At 35.5% G+C, this 21,092-nt stretch overlaps 1 pseudogene; it reads left to right on the top strand.

Annotated features, from left to right (window-relative positions):
• Positions 1-20,705, top strand: part of LOC126690135 (metalloendoproteinase 1-like) — a 29,830-nt pseudogene extending 9,125 nt beyond the window's left edge.
• Positions 20,706-21,092: the final 387 nt, after the last annotated feature.

The following is a 21,092-nucleotide window of genomic DNA, read 5'->3' as shown; positions in this document are numbered from 1 at the left end:
GGAAGGGTTCCTATGGTTGAACTTTTGCTCCTTTGGTCCTTGATCTAATTCTTTCGATCTTTGTAGGACCCTTCATGCATTAGATGCTTCATTGTCATGCATTTGTGCATCATGCATATCTTTATATGCATTGTTTTGTTTTTGTTTTGATCTTACTTTTATGTCTTTGGTTTGTGTGTGTAAAAATCAAAAACTACATAAAAAGTAGAAAATCAAAAAGCTTGATCGACGTTGTTGAGTTTTGTCTCAAAACTTGTTTTGCCTTGTACCTTTGTGCTAATGGCTTTGTGCATTTTCGAGCATTGCTTGTTTCTTTGCACTCATATCACTGTGGAAGAAATCTTGAAATCTATGTGATTGTTGTAAATAGATCTTCAAACTTGTCATGAATGATTAGTGAATGGTTATGTTGATCTTGAAACTTGCATAGACTTGTGTCTATATATCTTCCCACTCTTTATTTTTGTTTTTGCTAAGAAGAGCTCACCAAATGTAAATCTCCAAATGAAAAGAGATATTGAGCTGCAAAAGCCTGTCGCACATTCTAGTATTCGACTAGGAAAAAGGGTAAGCGACCTTATATTAAAGAGAATGTTTATTCAAAAAGCCAAAGGCTTGTTCATTAAAATGAAATATCAAATATCACTCTCACAATGAGAGGCGATTGTCTCAAGAGATCAAAATGATCAAATGTTATGGAGTCAAATGTAAAGCTCCAAGATATGTTATCAAGTCTTGTGGGAGGTCATATATACATATTTCTATAATTGAGATGGATCACTTGATCTAGTGCTAATTGTGTATGCCTTGGTTGAATTGATCATTGAAGCTTCACATTAGACTAAGGATTATTTCATTGTTGATATCCACACACAACACACAAGTTTATGTTCAATAAATGCCATATTCATTTGTGTGATTGTACTTGATGAAATGTGTTTTCACATGCTCAATCTTTGTTAATTCAAGCCAAAAAGATTTTTGAGTGTTTTAGGTGTTTTTGGAAAGTATTTTTGTTAAAAAAATCTGAAAATTTTCAAGAAACCCAGTTTTGCCCTGTTTTGGCGACTCAGTCGCGGGTAAGTCAAGTCGTGAGACTCAGTCGCGTCTTCGCGGGTCATTTTTGGCAACTTGTTCGCGAGTGGAAGGTCCAGTCGCGAGGGTTACTCAGAGATTTTGGCAGCTCAGCTCGCGACTCCCTCGCGGGTAGACCCTCCAGTCGCGAAAAACACTTAGAAAATTTTTCAAAATTTTGTCTTTGAGCGTTTTGTCTTAGAAAATTTTGTCTATTCCTAACAAAAAGGGGGAGAGTATACTCTAGAGAATGTTTCGGAGTATTTTGTCTTTTCTATATGACTCTTGTGCACATCCTTAGGGGGAGAAATTCTATTTCTCATGCACATTTGTAGGGGGAGAGATATTCCATAGGGGAGATGCATATACCAAGGGGGAGAAGGCATTGTGTTAACTAGAAAACCTTGTTCTGTTTGTTTTCTTGTTGGCTTTATGGTGCTTTGTGTTATGCTTTGGTGTTCTCATTGCATCATGTTTGTGCTTTGGACATGCATATATCCCTATGCTATTGTGCTTCTTTGAATGCATGTTCAGATGATCTTTTGCTTTGCTATGAGATCATTGTAGTCATTTCTATATGACTATTTTGGTGTATGATCAAGTTGCTCACATGTTTCACATCATGTTTACTTGACCGCAATTTACTTGTTACATTATACTTGTCCTTTTATTACTTGCTTTACCTTGAGGGTCTAATGTGTTTTGTGCAAGTGTTTCAGGTTACAAGTATATATGTTCCAAGTGCATCACAGCTTCTCATCACTTTGAAGGGGAGAAACTTTAATCACTTTGAAGGGGAGAAACTTTATGCACTTTTAGTTTATATTGTTTAAGTTTTTATTCAATATAATGTGTTTGTACCCATATGCTTTTGTAAGCTTTGAGGGTTTATGTTTTATGCATAGTTTGTAGGCCTTGTGGTTTGTACCATGCTTAAGTGCAGCCTTTATGCTATGTGAAATCAGTATTTTAAATCTAAATGTTCTGCATTGTGGTTTATGTACTGTCACTCTTGTGCCCTTGTAGGATTGTTCCTAGATGCATATGTCATGTGTGCTATGCATTGGTTGAGTGTTGAGAATACAAGTGTCTTGCCTTGTGCTTGTTAACTTGTATGTCTTTGTGTTCATTCTAAGTGTGAATGAACACTGTGATCACTACTTTGTGGTGTTCACTTGGTTGATCAAGCCATGGTTTGTTCATTAACTCCATCTTATGCTTGATCTCTTTTTGCCTGTTTCATATGCATTTATAATTTTCTGCTTACAATAATCATGGTGTATTGTTGTGTTTCAGGAGTTTATGTTCATATGATTCAAGTGCTTCACAGCTTCTAGAATTAGGTGTGAGTGAGTTTTGATCAACTGTTCCCAACTCACATGTTAAGTCTAGAGTCTGTTTTAGGGTTTTGTCACGGAATAGCCAAAGGGGGAGATTGTAAGGTTGAATTTATTCAACCATCTAATTGGCTTTATTCCGTGCCAAATTTGCTTGTAATTCAGCATTTAGTAACCCTGTATTTAGGTGGGATTGTTGTAAGGGTAGTGAGTGAGATAGTGTGAAGTTTGCTCAAGAATGTGCAAGAAAACAGAGTGTCGCGGCTGGGACTCGCGACTGGACTCGCGGCTTCAACCCGCCAGAATCTGCACACGTGCCAAGCATGCTGGAAGCTGAACAGTCATGCTAGCTGGAGCACTACAGGACAAAACAGGACAACTGGCCATACGGTTAACTCGCGACTGGAACTCGCGACTTAGTCAAGCCGCGAGGTCAAGCCGCGAGCCACCCCTGTTTTGGAAAAACCTGACGTTTCGCATTCCACTCCTCTTCAGTATAAATACCCTTTTAACCCACGATTGAAAGAGAGCTTCCAGAGAGAATTTTGAGAGAGAAACCCTAAAGAAAAACCAGATTGTTTCACCCACAATCTCTACCTTAGAGTCTCATCAAAATCCCTCACTCTCTTCCTCTCCATTGTCAAATCCTTGAGAGGCATTATACCAAACCTGGTTCTCACCATTATCATCTCTGTGAGACAGTCGTTTGGAGTTCTGGGAAGCAGTTAGGAAGGAGCCAATCTTCATTGGTTGATGCTACGGTGTAGTAGCGGAATCCGGAAAGCTAGAAAAGAAAAAGGTTCGGCGCAACCTCGTTGGAGTAAGAAGCTTGGAGGGCTTAGGTGCACTGGGTAGATTAGGCTTGGAGGGTCTATTGCTGTCCTTGTATCCCAACTGTATTTTCTAGTGGATTGATTACCGCTTGGAGGGCGGCGGAGAGGTTTTTCGCCGAGGTCTTCGGTTTCCTCTTCGATAACACATCGGGTGTTATCTTTGTGTTTGCATTTTCCTTCCTCTCTATCTCTGCCTTTACATTATCTGCTGTGGTTTATTTTGTTATGGCTTAGATAGTTGTTTAACCAATTTCATATTATAGCATATGTTAAGTTTCCGCACACTTGTTGTTTGACATATTGCTTGTGTTGGTTAAGTTGGTTTTTGGGGGTCTAAACGTTCAAAAGTGTTTTTGTACACGTTATTGAACTTTCATGGTTGATTAAATTCAACCTTACACTCACTTGATTCTTAGACAGACTTGCATGGTTTTAACACTTGAGCTTGAAACAAGGTTTCTTGAAGTATTAAACACATCCTAAATCTACCCAAATACAAGTAAAGTGTGTTTTGTCAAAGGATTAGCCAATTACATAAAATAGTGACATATGTTCCTAACAAGTAAATCACATATGTCCTAACAGCTGTTTCAGCCTGTGGCTCAACAGCTAGCTCGATAGATAGCTATCTATCGAGATTTATGAAGTTTAGTTTTTTAGAGCTGATTTTCATTTTATCCGTAAATGTATGTTTGAGCTTTCTTTTCTCACAACCCTAAACATATATAAGGATTATTTTAAGGGCTGTAAAAGGTGATGATGTTACACAAGAGCACAATTCCACAAGTGTGAAGAATAGTGTGACTAGAAACCTTGTTTACCCTAGTTCTTCTTTCTCTTGAAGAAGCTACTGTGTTTGTACACCATAGGGTTTTGTAACCAAGCAACTTCATGATTTCATCATGTGATGAACATAAGAACTTTGCAGCCAACTTCATTCTCAAGTTGGTGATCAAGTCGCGTACTGGATCCGTGCATCTATTGGTTAGTCACGTACTAGGAGCCGTGCATTGAAAAGGAGAGATTGTCACTACAGAACAAGTCCAATTGTGTATTTGGGTAAGGTTCAACTGTAGGTTGGTATAAGGTACTGAGATTCCTTTACTTGTAACCACTTGTTTTGATAATAGTGGTTTCTCGGGAGTGGTGACCTTAAAATCACTCGGTGAGGTTTTTGTCGTGTAGGTTTTCCCCATTCGTAAACAAATCACCGTTTCAATTTATTTTCCACCGCATACTTTAATTAATTGGTGATTTGTTTGTGCTATCATGCATATTGCATGTTAATTTGATTAATTAATAAACTTGGCTAATTAATCAATTAATTCATCACAAGGGGTCAACACATTCTTGGCCTATCACTTTTTATATCAACTTATGAGTTAGCCGGTGGCTTGATAATATTTTCAAATGATTTTACTAACTTGTACCAAATTTGACCATCGCCAACCTAGGCTTGACTGCAATTTGACCAATATCTTATTGTTCCTTCGAAATAAATTCGAGCTTGGATTGAAGAAAATAGAATTTGCTTTAAAATGACTTAGTACTTTTCTCTCTCTCTTTTTTTTTTTTTTTTTTTTTTTTTTTTTTTTTTTTTTTTCAATTCTTCTTTTGGGTAGCAAATTTCTCGGTTTAAACTGTATTTTCACTACATTCCCCATTGTTAGGTTGTTTGAGGGGTAGCTCCTCATTGTGACCAGGGTTGTCACAAGACCACACTAACTTGGGAAAAAAATCATTATTATATATAAATTTTAAAAATTTATGATTTTTTTATCCTCAAAAAAATTTGTGACCACCCAAAATTTTTTTAGGCCCAACATTATTAAACTTTGGACAATACAAACTTGATCGTAGCCTTGTACACTAAAGTTACAACTCCACTCAATAATTTTTTTTTTAATTGGATATGAATTTTGACAAATCTACTATTGGATTGCATTTTTTTTCTTCTTAATCCTCCATACTTGAAAATTTTCAAGAAAATCAAAGCCCAATAGCTATGTCATTCATCAAATGTTTAAATTTTGCGTTTTTGACTTTTTGGAGTCTAAAATTATACATAAAAATAAGTTTATGAATTGAATAGTAAATAACATTCGATTGACATGATATTTGACATGTTCTTTAAGAATATAAATAACATGCAATTTAATGGTTAGATTTCAAAAAATGTAGTCATGTTAATTTGTTTAGTAAGAGTTGTAGTTGTAACAAAGTTAGATTTTCAAAATATATTGTTAAGGGGACCTCATATATTGTTAAGGGGACTTAAGTTGTAGCAAAACTTTGTCCTTAAAATTTTGGTCCCCTTAACAGCATATGACTATGAGGTCTTTACAAACAAAAAGAAAAGGCCCAAGAAAATTTTTATTTAACTAAAATTCTGAAAGAGATGTAGCTTGCAATATTGAGAATGAGACAATGATTTCAAAATAAGAAAATTCGTAAAAGGGAATTGTAAGATTTTATGTATTTGCGTGTTTTTTTTGTTTATATATAAAGTTATCTTTTTATTAGATTTTTATAATTTAAATTTCTTAATGACCACTTTGGAAAAAAAATTCTTAAAACCACCACTAGGTTGTCTAAAGCTTAAGAAGAGAAATTAGTGCTCAATCAGTGTCTATTTGGCATGATTAATTTTGCCAACTTATTTTACTATTCAGCTTATTTTTGCTGCTATTCATGGGTTCCATTACACTTTTTGGTACTATTTATGGGTCCAATTGTACTATTTTAGCTAACTTTTACCTTTATCTATAGTATTTTCAGCAAAAAAAATTCAATTTCAGCAAAATAAGCAGATCCCAAACAGACCCATAATATAAAGTTAGATTACAATATTACAGCTCTGGTTTTCATTTTTTTTTTTTTAATTTCATGTAGCAATTTCTTGTCAATATAACTAGAACTTTTTAAAGATGAAAAAATATATAATAAAAAAAAAATGGAATTTTACACACTCTCTCCGAACCTGCAGTTTACGCAAATCATTTTTGTCCCAATTAATTTGGAGAGTATATAAAGTATGGCACTGAGTCTAGTCCAAGGGGATTCGTTAAGACTAGGGGTGTGCATGGGTCAGGTTGAGGGGAGTTTTTGACTCAACCCACCATGGTGGGTCAAAAAAAATTCAACCCAACCCACATGGGTCGAGTTGAACCCATGGGTTTGACAAATTTTTATTGTTATTATTAAATTGAGTAGAAAAAAATATAAATATTAATATATTAAAAAAACCTAAAGATGAGTATCAATATAACTCCTTAAAGACAAACAACACTAATGACTAAACAACAATAGTAATTTATTAGGATTTGTGTGAACTAATTGGCTCTTATATAGGATAGGAAGAACTGGTTATTTAAAAAAATTTATTAATTATATAATATATTATATATATATATATATATATATTAAATTAGTATTATTAGGAGGAACCGAGGAAATTCTACTCTATAGCTGGTTTTTTAAAAAAATTATTAAATATATGTCAGTTTTTAGACCCCTTAAACAATTGATTAAACCTAGGTAATTAGCCAAGTTGTTACTTAGTCCAATTAAACAAGTCTAGATTATCACAATAATAAAGATCAAATCATGCAAAGCAGCGGAAAATAAATAACACACGATATGATCACCCAGGAAACCAAACCGGTAAAAACCTAGGGAGGATTTGACCTAGCTATCCTCAAGGTAAACTTGAATCCACTATCAGAAAAAATCGAAGTTCATACAAAAGGACTTACAATCACCCCCGCTCGACTTCCTAATGCTACCAACCAGTAGAACTTACTGACACGACCACGTGCAAGCTCCGAATCCACGGACTCCTTCTTTCTTGGATTCCCACCAGCTATAAGCACCCCCGCTTGTATATTCTTTAAGCTATAATGGCAGCAACTGTTTTGATCATCAAGGTGTAGAAAATATCTCCTCCTTGAAAACCCTAAGTTTGTGTAAAGGAAAGCTCCTCTAGATCTTTCAAGAGATTTACACAAACCGCAATATGAGCAACCTTTAGAGAGCCTTTGGGTACAAAACCCTAAATACAAAAAGAGGCACTCTAATCTCTCTAAAAACCACTTTAAAAAACGTTCTAGGGTTTTCCTTATATATAGGAGAGTTTTACTTGAACCCTAATACGTTTAAGTAGAGTTTGGGCTAAATTGGAACTTTGCAGAAAAATAAATCTGCACGTGGTTCGATCGATCGAGTCTAATTTTCGATCAATCGAGCCTTGCAGATTTAGTCCAATAAATTTTGCAATCACTCGATTCCAATTTCACAAATAAACATACTTTGAGCAAGCCTAAACCTAGACTCTATGTTTTGATCATGGTTTGCCAACATAATACAAATTGAAGTTCTAATACATTAGTTCCTAATTTCTTAGAACCTAACAATCTCCCCCTTTGGCAATCCGTGACAAAACACATCACAAACATGAAATGCTCAAAGTTACATATAGCCCAAAAATAATTCAACCTAACTACTATCTATCAGTTGCAAGAGTAGACAGCTGCATGACTGAATCAACCTGTATATTTCCTGAAACACTCAACAAACGCATAAACGCATGTGTGACAGAAAAACAAAAACAGTAAATCAACAAATATGCAATCTAACTCTCCCCCTAAGTTAGATACATCAAAAACAATGTTAACTCAATGTTAACTCCCCCTAAACAGAACATTCTTGTATTTTCCACACATTTCATCTAAATCTCTCCCCCTTTTTGTCACGCATTGACAAAGACAACTCAAACAAAGAGTTGACAGAAAACATACGCAACAGAGGAAGAGAAAATAGAGAAAGAAGGGAACACAAAACAATTCAACTCTATAAGAAATAGAGACAACTGCCCTTATGAGCAACAAAGGTTAAAAAAATTTCTTCCCCTATAAAAATAGGAAAAAACAAAACAAGTTTTGGGAAAAATAGTTTTGGGGAAAAATAAAGGGGTTGGGGATAAAGAAAAAGACACAAACCAAGTTTTAAAAAAACTAAGTTGAGGATACACATGAAGAAAAAATATTCTCTCTTTCAATAAAATGCAAACATGGCACTATGTAACCCATAAACAGTTGCATGAGTAGAGAAAATATTTGCACATTGATTATCCATCATATCTCTTAAGAAAAATATTTTCTACAGTTCACACATAAAAAAGGCATATACTAGAAAGTACATAGCTCAAAAATTAATCAATCAATTTTTGATCAAGTTAAGTACCTAATGTAGCAAAGTGTATGCATGTTATGTGTGAAAACAATGAGAGATATGACCGCAAAACTGCCAGATGGATACAAAAAACAATGCAATGCATGTGAATCCTAAGCATTAATGATGCATGGAAAAATCAAATTTTTGAAAAAAAAGAGCAATTTAATACAGAAACTCCTCAAAGCACAATATTTCATGAATAAAATGCATGAGTATGAGATTAAAAGTTTTTTTTTAAAAAACTTGAATTCAACATAGATCTTCCAAAAACAAGATTTTCAATCAATTTGTCCTCAAATCTCAAATATTAAAGACATTTTGCATCAAAATCCAGGAACATGTAATCTTGGATGGCCACAACAAGAACACACACAATATAATGTACCAAGTTTAACAAAGAGTAACTTGTGTAGTGTGTGCAACTAGCAAAAACTTGAGATACATGTGAGGTGATATGTAAATAGAAATCAATCACAAAGTCTACAAAATTCATCACATAGAATTTGAAAGAGACTATCACCTAAAGAGTTACATCATATAACTCCCATATCTCCTAGAACATAAATTTGCAATCATGTAAGTTTCTTGAATTTATGCCTCATAATATACACACCAATTTTAATTATGTGATTTTGGCATCAAGCCTAATAGTACACACCAATTTTAAGTATTAAGCAATTTAAACCGAGGCTTCACCTTATGTTTTTTTTTTTTTTTTTTTTTTTTTGTGCATGTGCTACACTTTCTCGAGCACAAAATCTTATGATATGCACTAAGGTGTTCATGATTGGCTAGTGAATAATGGTGAGATGGTTATTTATGCCTTTCTCAAAAGGATCAAGTCTGACTGTCAAATAACATGTGACTTCAAGATTAAGACAAAGTGATAAACACCATAAACATCTTTCCCACACAACATGCACTACAAAGCTCAAACTAGTCAAGTGCAATAAATAATCTCATCAAAGCTAAACAAGGTATATAAACTTGTTATGTAAAGATAATATGGCCAATCCTTGATTATAAATCCAAGATGTGAAATACAAAACACAAAAAACTTTTTGGTTTTAAAAACTACATGACCAAAACCAAAAAAAAAAAAACACATATTATGCTAAAAGAACAATGCAAATGCAATGCATGACAGTGCTTAACTAAGCTATAGAGAGTACACAAACAAGTAATATCAATTTCTTAATTAACCCTTGAGTACATGTACAAACTAGTACATACTCACACAAAATCAGAAATAGCTTAGCACTTATTTAACACATACTATTCAAGTTTCTCCACAATGTCAAGCATGTTCTAAATCAAGAGAGAGATATCAAAACTCATGTAATCCTCAAGAAAAAAAAAACTAGACACAAAATAAAATATTTTTGTCTTTTTGAAATTTTTTTCACTGTTTTTGGATTTTTTTTTTTAATAAAAAAACAACCTAAAAAAAAACACGACCAAAAAAAAAAAACAAAACATGTCCACAATTAATTGAAAGAATTAAATCAGGGACAAGTTAGCAACACTCACCTTAGAGAATCTTTTCTCACCCATATAGCACGAGTCTTCGGCTTTATAGGTGAAAATCCATGAGAAGCAGAGAGTATTTGAGGGATTACACCAATCTTCTGAGAAAGACTAAAATCCTGCAAATTCTTTTCACAAGCCAACAAGCTCAAATTTTTCAAAAGAATATGAAACAATTTATATGGACTTATGGCAGAAGAAATATCATCACAAATCCTAGACTGAAACATAAAATTCTTAAATTTCACTTTATGACAATTAGGACGAATGTGACCGGAGACACCACAAAAGTGACAAACAGGAACAAATTTAGGAATATCAGTATTCCTAACAACAAATCTAGTCACAGATTTTGGTTTTTGCCACAATAAAGAACAATTTGGTCTAATATGACCAACAACACCACAAAGGTGATAGGTGGGCACAAAAACAGATTTATTGTGCTCTCTAACAGTAGGTTTAGACTTAGGTTTAGAAACTTCAGTGTCTACATTAGAATTTTTACCTTTGTCTAACCTAGCAAAACAAGCCTTTTCTTTATTATTCCTCTTAAAAGGAGGGATATAAACTTTCTTAGTTTTAGGCTTAAGAGAAACAGAAACACTTCTGTTATCAACAGCAGACTTGGTATAAGTCAAATTTTGAATTTTAGCTTTAGATTCAACGAACTCTTGTTCCAAGCTTTTCATCTTCTCATCTTGAGAGGAAATTTGATTTCTCAAAAATTCATTCTTTTTATTAGATTCATCTAATCTAACAATCAATTCCTCTTTTTCAAGATTAACCAACTTTACCTCTTCCTTGAATTTCTTAGCAGTTTTCATAGATTTCAATAATTCCTTACGAAGAGTTTCACAGGCATTAATAAAATCAACAGAAGCATGAGCAGAAACATGATCAGAAAGACACTTCAAATTATCCATGACAACAGGGGTCAAGGATCAACTCTTAGATCAAAAGATCTAAAACAAAAGAGCAATCCACTCTGATACCACTTGACAGTTTTTTAGACCCCTTAAACAATTGATTAAACCTAGGTAATTAGCCAAGTTGTTACTTAGTCCAATTAAACAAGTCTAGGTTATCACAATAATAAAGATCAAATCATGCAAAGCAGCGGAAAATAAATAACACACGGTATGATCACCCAGGAAACCAAACCGGTAAAAACCTGGGGAGGATTTAACCTAGCTATCCTCAAGGTAAACTTGAATCCACTATCAGAAAGAATCGAAGTTCATACAAAAGGACTTACAAGCACCTCCGCTCGACTTCCTAATGCTACCAACCAGTAGAACTTACTGACACGACCACGTGCAAGCTCCGAATCCACGGACTCCTTCTTTCTTGGATTCCCACCAACTACAAGCACCCCCGCTTGTGTATTCTTTAAGTTTTAATGGCAGCAACTGTTTTGATCATCAAGGTGTAGAGAATATCTCCTCCTTGAAAACCCTAAGTTTGTGTAAAGGAAAACTCCTCTAGATCTCACAAGAGATTTACACAAACCGCAATATGAGCAACCTTTAGAGAGCCTTTGGTTACAAAACCCTAAATACAAAAAGAGGCACAAGAGGCACTCTAATCTCTCTAAAAACCACTTTAAAAAATGTTCTAGGGTTTTCCTTATATATAGGAGAGTTTTACTTGAACCCTAATACGTTTAAGTAGAGTTTGGGCTGAACTGGAACTCTGCAGAAAAATAAATCTGCACGTGGTTCGATCGATCGAGTGTAATTTTCGATCGATCGAGCCTTGCAGATTTAGTCCAATAAATTCTGCAATCACTCGATTCCAATTTCACAAATAAACATACTTTGAGCAAGCCTAAACCTAGACTCTATGTTTTGATCATGGTTTGCCAACATAATACAAATTGAAGTTCTAATACATTAGTTCCTAATTTCTTAGAACCTAACAATATATAATATATTTTAAATATATATTAAATATGGGTGGGTCGAGTCGGGTTTGGCGGGTTTGTAATTTTATGACCCAAACCCAACCCGATCTGCTATAAAAAAAATTTTTGTAACCCAACCCAACCCACCAAGCCTTAAAAACTGACCCAACCCGGTGAGTCGAGTTTGGCAGGTAGATGGGTTTTCTACACACCCTTAGTTAAGACCCAAATATTAGAGATTTGGTCTCCCTTTATAATTTTAATATAACGCTGATCAACTTATACTCTGACCAAAGAATTGGAAGTCTTTCAATCTTAAATTTTAGTCATACTAATTAATACAAGACTGACTTTGCAAAAGAAGAATCAACGTGCTTTCATATTATCACATACAGTTATAGATTCTACTTGATAATCTATAAATAGCAACCAAACTATAACATTTTTGCAACATCAATTTCTGGCTTAACTTCAAACTTTCTTAGTTACGGCTTATAATAAAGCTTTTTGTCTATTTTCATTCGCTCTCCTCCTCCTCCTCCTCCTTCCTTTCCATTCTCACGTGACAGTTTTTAGACCCCTTAAACAATTGATTAAACCTAGGTAATTAGCCAAGTTGTGACTTAGTCCAATTAAACAAGTCTAGGTTATCACAATAATAAATATCAAATCATTCAAAGTAGCGGAAAATAAATAACACACGATATGATCACCCAGGAAACCAAACCGGTAAAAACTTGGGGAGGATTTGACCTAGCTATCCTCAAGGTAAACCTAAATCCACTATCTTGAAAGAATCGAAGTTCATACAAAAGGACTTACAAGCACCCCCGCTTGACTTCCTAATGCTACCAACCAGTAGAACTTACTGACACGACCACGTGCAAGCTCCGAATCCACGGACTCTTTCTTTCTTGGATTCCCACCAGCTACAAGCACACCCGCTTGTGTAGTCTTTAAGCTTTAATGGCAGCAATTGAATTGATCATCAAGGTGTAAAAAATATCTCCTCCTTGAAAACCCTAAGTTTGTGTAAAGGAAAGCTCCTCTAGATCTCACAAGAGATTTACACAAACCGCAATATGAGCAACACTAAAACGTGGCTAGGGTTTGCCTTTTATACTTAGGACAAATAAGAAACCCTAAAAACGTTTTAAAACAACTAGGGCTGAGTTGGAAAATTCTGCAGAAAAGCAATCTGCCCGAGTTTCGATTGGTCGAGCCTAAGCGTCGATAGATCGAGCCAGGCCGAAAGCCACAGTGCTTTCTGCTTTACACTCGATTCCAACTTTACATTGACATACAACTTTGAGCTAGCTTTAAACACTTCTAAACACATTGTTTTGATCATGGTTTGCCAACAATACAAATTAGAGTTCTAAATACATAAAGTCCTACACTTTAGAACCTAACAAACTCCCCATTTGGCAATCCGTGACAAAACACAACATAGAAGCTCAAAGTTTACAAAATGAAAAGCCCTTTACAAAATAATGCTCATAAACCAAATTCAATCCTAACTACTATCCATCAGTTGCAAGTGTAGACAGCAGCTCAATTGAATCAACCTGTATATTTCCTGAAACACTAAACAAAATGCATAATCGCATGTGTGAAAATAATACAAGTAAACAAAATAACTTCTTAATTTCAAACAACACACAATTAAAGACATATGTCAATGAATAACTCATAAATATAAATCAATAAGCAGCTTGAAACAAGAAAGAAATAAAGTACCAACAAAAACATAAAACTCCCCCTAACATGAATATCCCATAAAAAACAAGGTAAGAGCTAAAAATGTTAAGTACACAGTGAAGCACCTAGATACAATCTAAAACTCAAGCTCCAACCAAAATCAAAAAGTCTCCCCCTAAAAACAAAAACCTACAAGTACTCTCCCTTTTTTGTGACAGAATGCCAAAGGGCAAACAAGATATCCATCATCAAAAGGGAGGTGGTCTAAACTGCGCCAACTCCACACGCAAGGCACGGATCTCATCAAGCACGTCCACCAAAATCTGTCCTTGAGCCGCCTGAATGATCAAGACATGATCCAATGTGCGACGAATGTCTGAATCATCCGCAGCAGTCGATGGAGGACCAGCAGCATCAGCATCAGCAGCAGCACCTGAAGTCTCAACAGCAGCTGTACCTGTAGAAGAGGGAGGAGGGGGAACACTACTAGATGACGCACCTCTAGGACGAGAAGGAGGAACTCTCAACTGAGCAGCCCTCTGAAGAAGAAAGGTGGCACCTATAGGAGCTATCACATGAATAGGCTCACCTAACGGAAAACCATCTAGACCTAAATGGAGCAGAATCCTATGAATGAAAATAGGATGAATCAGCGCATGCCCTACGACAAAACTCCTATGAACCTCGTTCAAAGAACGAAAGAACAAGTGAGGAAAACTGATGGACGCTCTAGAAGCAAAGGCGTACAAAAACACACATCGCTCTAAAGGGATGGTGTGGAAGTGAGAGATAGGCCACAAGGAATGACACGCAATCCTAAAGAAGAGATAGGCAGTCTTGGTAAGCTCAGCGGACATGATCTGAGGATCAGAACCCCATTGGATAGATGACCCAGTGATGTAAGACATGACAACGTCTAAAGAGGGTGACTCATCATAGGGATAGTCAGCATCCCGAACAACCGGCACCCCAAGAGCCTCAGCCACCACCCGAGGGGTAATGGTGAACTCTACACCTCGTATCCAACTCCTAACTAGGGTGTTGGAATCATAGATGTGGCAAGAGAGGTTCGAGTAGAACTCTCTAATCAGGGCGGTCGGAGGTGGATGATCTATCTCTACGAGAGGCAACCAATCCCTAGACTCAAAATTGGCCCTAATGGCCGGATCAAGCACATCTAACACAACAGCTCGCTCAGACCAGATCTTACGCCTACGGTTCAAGGTGTCATAGGCTTCTCTACACTTATCATTCTTAAACAGCTCTACTCTAGGTGGAGACTCAGAGGAAGTGGAAGTGGTCCTATGAGCTCTAGTTTTCGTAGGCATGGTGCTAAGATAAGGATCAAAACACAGAGCGAAAGAACAAAAATCACAAAACCAAAACCAAGGGCAAACTGCAAGTTAGCACAAAAACAAAAAATAGAATCAAAATCTATATGATGCATGAACAAGTTTAAATGTCATGATGCATGTGCTAATGCAATGAATTGAGTCAAAAAGATTCAAATTACAAAATTGGCTTGCACATAAACGTTTTTAACACAAAAACCCCAAAATATAGAAACCATTTGATCAATTTTTAAAAAATTGACGAATTGATCATTACTCATGATATAATAACAAAAATAATGACCAATTACATCAATTGGAGAAGCCAATTTCATCAATTTAAGCCAATTTGACAAAATCCCCAATTCGGATCAAATTCAAAAACCTAGAATTTTCAATTTTTCAAAAACCACAAAATTGATCAAATTAAACTATAGGAAACATCAATATAACATCATGGCACAAAAACCCATTGATCAATTACACAAGAATAGTCTTGAATCATCAAAAACCCCAAAAAGATTGAAGATGCCGAAAATCCCCATGAGAATGCATGAAAAATGCATGAAAACAAGAAATAAATTTGAAAAAGAAGGGCAAAAGGGTCTTACCGGCTTCTAAGGACAAAAACCTTGCAAAAATCTTGAAGGAAAACGACAAAAATTTGATGGTGGAACCAAGAGCCAACGCAGAGAGAGAGAAAAGCTTGAAAAAGTTTAAATAGTGACTTTGAAAAAGTCCAATTCAGCTTTTTTTAAAAACTTGATATACGAGTTTCGATCTGTCGAAAATCAGCCTCGACCGGTCGAAACAGACAGAGACTCCTTCTCTCAAAAATTTTAAAATTTTAAAAATTTCGATCGGTCGAAAAAACAGAATGGACCGATCGAATCAGGCAGAGGCTCCCCATATTTTTCAAGAAAAACACAATTTTTGAAAAACAAGTTGATTTAACTCAAAGCTTTAAAATTTAAGACCAAAAATGCATGAGTATGAGATGATATGATTTTCCAAACAAGAATTTTAAGCCCAATATTCCCAAAAATAAAATTTTGCATTCTCCACAAATTTTCAAGTAACAAATTTAGTTTGCACATAATTCAAAGTGATTGCAAAAACTTGGTTGGTCAGACCATAAATACACACAATAACATGTACAATGTTTAGCAAAGAGTAACTCGTGTAGTGTGTGCGACTAGCAAAGACATGAGATACATGTGAGGTGATATGTGAATAACAATCAATCACAAAGTCTACAAAATTCATCACAAAGAATTTAAAAGAGACTATCACCTAAAGAGTTACATCATATAACTCCCACACCTCCTAGATCATAAGCTTGCAATCATGTAAGTTTCTTGAATTTATGCCTCATAATATACATTCCAATTTTAAGTTTATGTGAGTTTGGCATCAAGCCTAATAGTACACACCAATTAGATTTTAAGAATTAAGCACTTTAACCGAGGCTTCACCTTATGTTCTTTTTGTGCATGTGCTACACTTTCTCGAGCACAAAATCTTATGATATGCACTAAGGTGTTCATGATTGGCTAGTGAACAGTGGTGAGATGGTTATTTATGCCTTTCTCTAAAAGTTCAAGTCCAACATTTAAAAATATGTGACTTCAAGATTAAGACATAGTAATCAAAAAACTATACACATCTTTCCCACACAACATGCACTACAAATCTTCAACTAATCAAGTGCAATAAATAAGCTCATCAAAGCTAAACAAGGTACATAAACTTGTTATGTAAAAATAATATGGACAATCCTTGATTATAAATCCAAGATGTGAAATACAAAACACAAAAATCTTTTTGGTTTTAAAAAATTTATGACCAAAAACAAAAAGCACACATTATGCTAAATGAACAATGCAAATGCAATGCATGACAGTGCTTAACTAAGCTATAGAGGGTACACAAACAAGAAATATCAATTTCTTAATTAACCCTAGAGTACATGTACAAACTAGTACATACTCACATAAAATCAAAAATAGCTTAGCACTTATATAACACATACTATCCAAGTTTCTCCATAATGTTAAGCATGTTCTAAATCAAGAGAGAGATATCATAATTCATGTAATCCTCAAGAAAAATAAAACAAGACTCAAAATAAAATATTTTTGTCTTTTTGAAAATTTTTCAATGTTTTTGGATTTTTTTTTATTTAAAAAAAAAATATTCTAAAAGAAACAAAACAACCAAAAACAGAAACAAGGCATGTCCACAAACAATTGAAAGAGTTAAATTAGGGACAAGTCAGCAACACTCACCTTGGAGAATCTTTTCTCACCCATCTAGAACGAGTCTTCAGCTTTGTAGGTGAAAATCCATGAGAAGCAAAGTGTATTTGAGGAATTACACCAATCTTCTGAGAAAGACTAAAATCCTGCAAATTCCTTTCACAAGCCAACAAGCTCAAATTTTTCAAAAGAATATGAAACAATTTATATGGACTTATAGCAGGAGAAATATCATCACAAATCCTAGATTGAAACACAGAATGCTTAAATTTCAGTTTATGACAATTAGGACGAATGTGACCACGAACACCACAAAAGTGGCAAATAGGAACAAATTTAGGAACATCAGTATTCCTAGTGGGGTTTCCGGTCACAAGCTTTGGTTCATGCCTCAACAAAGAATAATTTGGTCTAATATGACCAACAACACCACAAAGGTGACAGGTAGGTACAAAAACAGATTTATTATGCTCTCTAAAAGTAGGTTTAGACTTAGGTTTAGAAACTCCAGCGTCAACATCAGAACTTTTACCTTTGTCTAACCTAGCAAAATAAGCCTTTTCTTTATTATTCCTCTTAAAAGGAGGGATATAAACTTTCTCAGTTTTAGGCTTAAGAGAAACAGAAACACTTCTGTTATCAACAACAGGCTTGGTACTAGTCAAATTTTCAATTTTAACTTTAGATTCAACTAACTCTTGTTCCAAGCTTTTCATCTTCTCATCTTGAGAGGAAATTTGATTTCTCAAAAATTCATTCCTTTTATTAGATTCATCTAATCTAACAATCAATTCCTCTTTTTCAAGATTAGCCAATTTTAACTCTTCCTTGAATTTCTTAGCAATTTTCATAGATTTCAATAATTCTTACGAAGAGTTTCACAGGCATCAATAAAATCAACAGAAGCATGAGCAGAAACATGATCAGAAAGACACTTCAAATTATCCATGACAATAGGAGTCAAGGATCAGCTCTTAGATCAAAAGATCTAAAACAAAAGAGCAACCCGCTCTGATACCACTTGACAGTTTTTAGACCCCTTAAACAATTGATTAAACCTAGGTAATTAGCCAAGTTGTTACTTAGTCCAATTAAACAAGTCTAGGTTATTACAATAATAAAGATCAAATCATGCAAAGTAGCGGATAATAAATAACACACGATATGATCATCCAGGAATCCAAACCGGTAAAAACCTGGGGAGGATTTGACCTAGCTATCCTCAAGGTAAACTTGAATCCACTATCTTGAAAGAATCGAAGTTCATACAAAAGGACTTACAAGCACCCCCGCTTGACTTCCTAATGCTACCAACCAGTAGAACTTACTGACACGACCACGTGCAAGCTCCGAATCCACGGACTCCTTCTTTCTTGGATTCCCACCAGCTACAAGCACACCCGCTTGTGTAGTCTTTAAGCTTTAATGGCAGCAACTGAATTGATCATCAAGGTGTATAAAATATCTCCTCCTTGAAAACCCTAAGTTTGTGTAAAGGAAAGCTCCTCTAGATCTCACAAGAGATTTACACAAACCGCAATATGAGCAACACTAAAACGTGGCTAGGGTTTGCTTTTTATACTTAGGACAAATAAGAAACCCTAAAAACGTTTTAAAACAACTAGGGATGAGTTGGAAAATTCTGCAGAAAAGCAATCTGCCCGAGCTTCGATCGGTCGAGCCTAAGCTTCAATCAATCGAGCCAGGCCGAAAGCCACAGTGTTTTCTACTTTACACTCGATTCCAACTTTACATTGACATACAACTTTGAGCTAGCTTTAAACACTTCTAAACACATTGTTTTGATCATGGTTTGCCAACAATACAAATTAGAGTTCTAAATACATAAAGTCCTACACTTTAGAACCTAACATCATGCAACTTCACGAAACTCCCACGGCAAGAAATCGTCACCTTTGAGTTTCTCAAACATCTTCAAGGATATCACAAGGGAGAAAAGGTCAAAGGCACCCCTAACCTCAAAGCCTACCTTGAAAATTTTGGTTACTTGAGCTCTTGGAATCTGCCATTAAAACATACCAGCTAAACTACCATCTCAATGCCACTCGAACTTTGGATGCCAAAATGGTATCAACAATGATGATGCCTTGTTGTGGGGTGGCGGATATCACCAATGGTACGAATTGGATGCGCTCAAGCAAGAAGAAACATCATCACAGCCATGACTCTTTACATACCATCTCTCACTATACTTTTTTCCAAGGAAATCCCAAGTGGCCATCTTCTAAGTACCATTTCATCTATGGATTTCTCCCTGGCACCCCAACTGAAGCAATGAGTCCCGTTGCAAAAGCTTTCTAAACATGGGCTGCCAACACACACTTCAGGTTCTCAAGAGCACAAGATCACACAAATGCAAATATCAAAGTTAGTTTCCACAGGAGGGATCATGGAGATGGGCACGCTTTTGATGGAGCTAGTGGAATCTTAGCACATGCTTGGGCACCAACGGATGGGAGATTCCATTATGATGCAGATGAGCAATGGAGTGTTAGAGCTTCTCCAGGTGCATTTGACTTGGAGACTGTTGCATTGTGTTTGTTTTTAGACCCTTTAAACACAACTGAATTAACCTAGTAAATTAACCAAGTGATTACTTAGTCCAAATTACAGATCTAGGTTAACACAATCATATAATCATATCAATGTAAAGTGCTGAATATAAAGAACACAAAGATATGATGACCCAGGAAAATAAACCGGTAAAAACTTAAGGAGGATTTAACCTAACTATCCTCAAGGTAAACCTGAATCCCCTATGAAAGAATCGAAGTTTTACAATAGGACTTAGACCACTAACATCCTATTGCTACCCACCAGTAGAAACTTATTGACACAACTATGTGCAAGCTCCGAGACCACGAACTCCTTCTTTCTTGGATTCTCCAGCAAATACAAGCACACCTGCTTGTGTTTCTTTAAGCTCTTTAATGCAGTAACTGAATCGATTACCAAGTTCTTGACATAGTCTTGAATCTTGGAAACCCTAAGTATGTATGAAGGCAACCACCTCTTGATCTCACAAAAGATTCACACATACAGCATAATGGACAACCAAAAACGTGGCTAGGGTTTTCCCTTTTATACTTAAGACAAAACATAAAACCCTACACATCAAATGGGCTTAGGCTGAGTTGGAAAATTCTGCAGAAAAACATTTTTTCTCGATTGATCAAGCCAGACAGAATTACACGGTAAATTCTGCAGTAACTCGATTCCAACTTTACATAAAACGTATATACTTTGAGCAAGTCTAAATAAGACTAAAACCTGTTTTGATCATGGTTTGCCAACAATACAAATTAGAGTTCTAATACATTAGTTCCTAATCCTTAGAACCTAACACATTGCATGAAATTGGGCACCTTCTTGGACTTGATCATAGCTCAGTTGAAGGGGCCATCACGTGGCCTAGCATACATCCAAGAGTGACCCAAGGTTTGCATAGGGACGATATTGACGGCATTAAAGCCTTGTATAATTTTTAAGTGTTCAAGGATTTGCAGATTGCAATATGCAAGTATTAGCAGGGTATAGAATAAAGCATAGTGCAAAACTGCAAATGCATGGCACTAGGACTATTCGACCATATACATAGAAAAAGGAAGAGAGATTAGTACAAGAGACAAAATAAAGATTTGAAAGTTCAAAAACGTGTACAAAAACACTTTTGAACGATTAGACCCCCAAAAACCAACTTAACCAACACAAGCAATATGTCAAACAACAAGTGTGCGGAAACTTAACATATGCTATAATATGAAATTGGTTAAACAACTATCTAAGCCATAACAAAATAAACCACAGCAGATAATGTAAAGGCAGAGATAGAGAGGAAGGAAGATGCAAACACAGAGATAACACCCGATGTGTTA

This window comes from Quercus robur, chromosome 6, assembly GCF_932294415.1.
Source record: "Quercus robur chromosome 6, dhQueRobu3.1, whole genome shotgun sequence".
Lineage (NCBI taxonomy): Eukaryota > Viridiplantae > Streptophyta > Magnoliopsida > Fagales > Fagaceae > Quercus > Quercus robur.
This window is presented reverse-complemented; position numbering and strand designations above follow the sequence as displayed.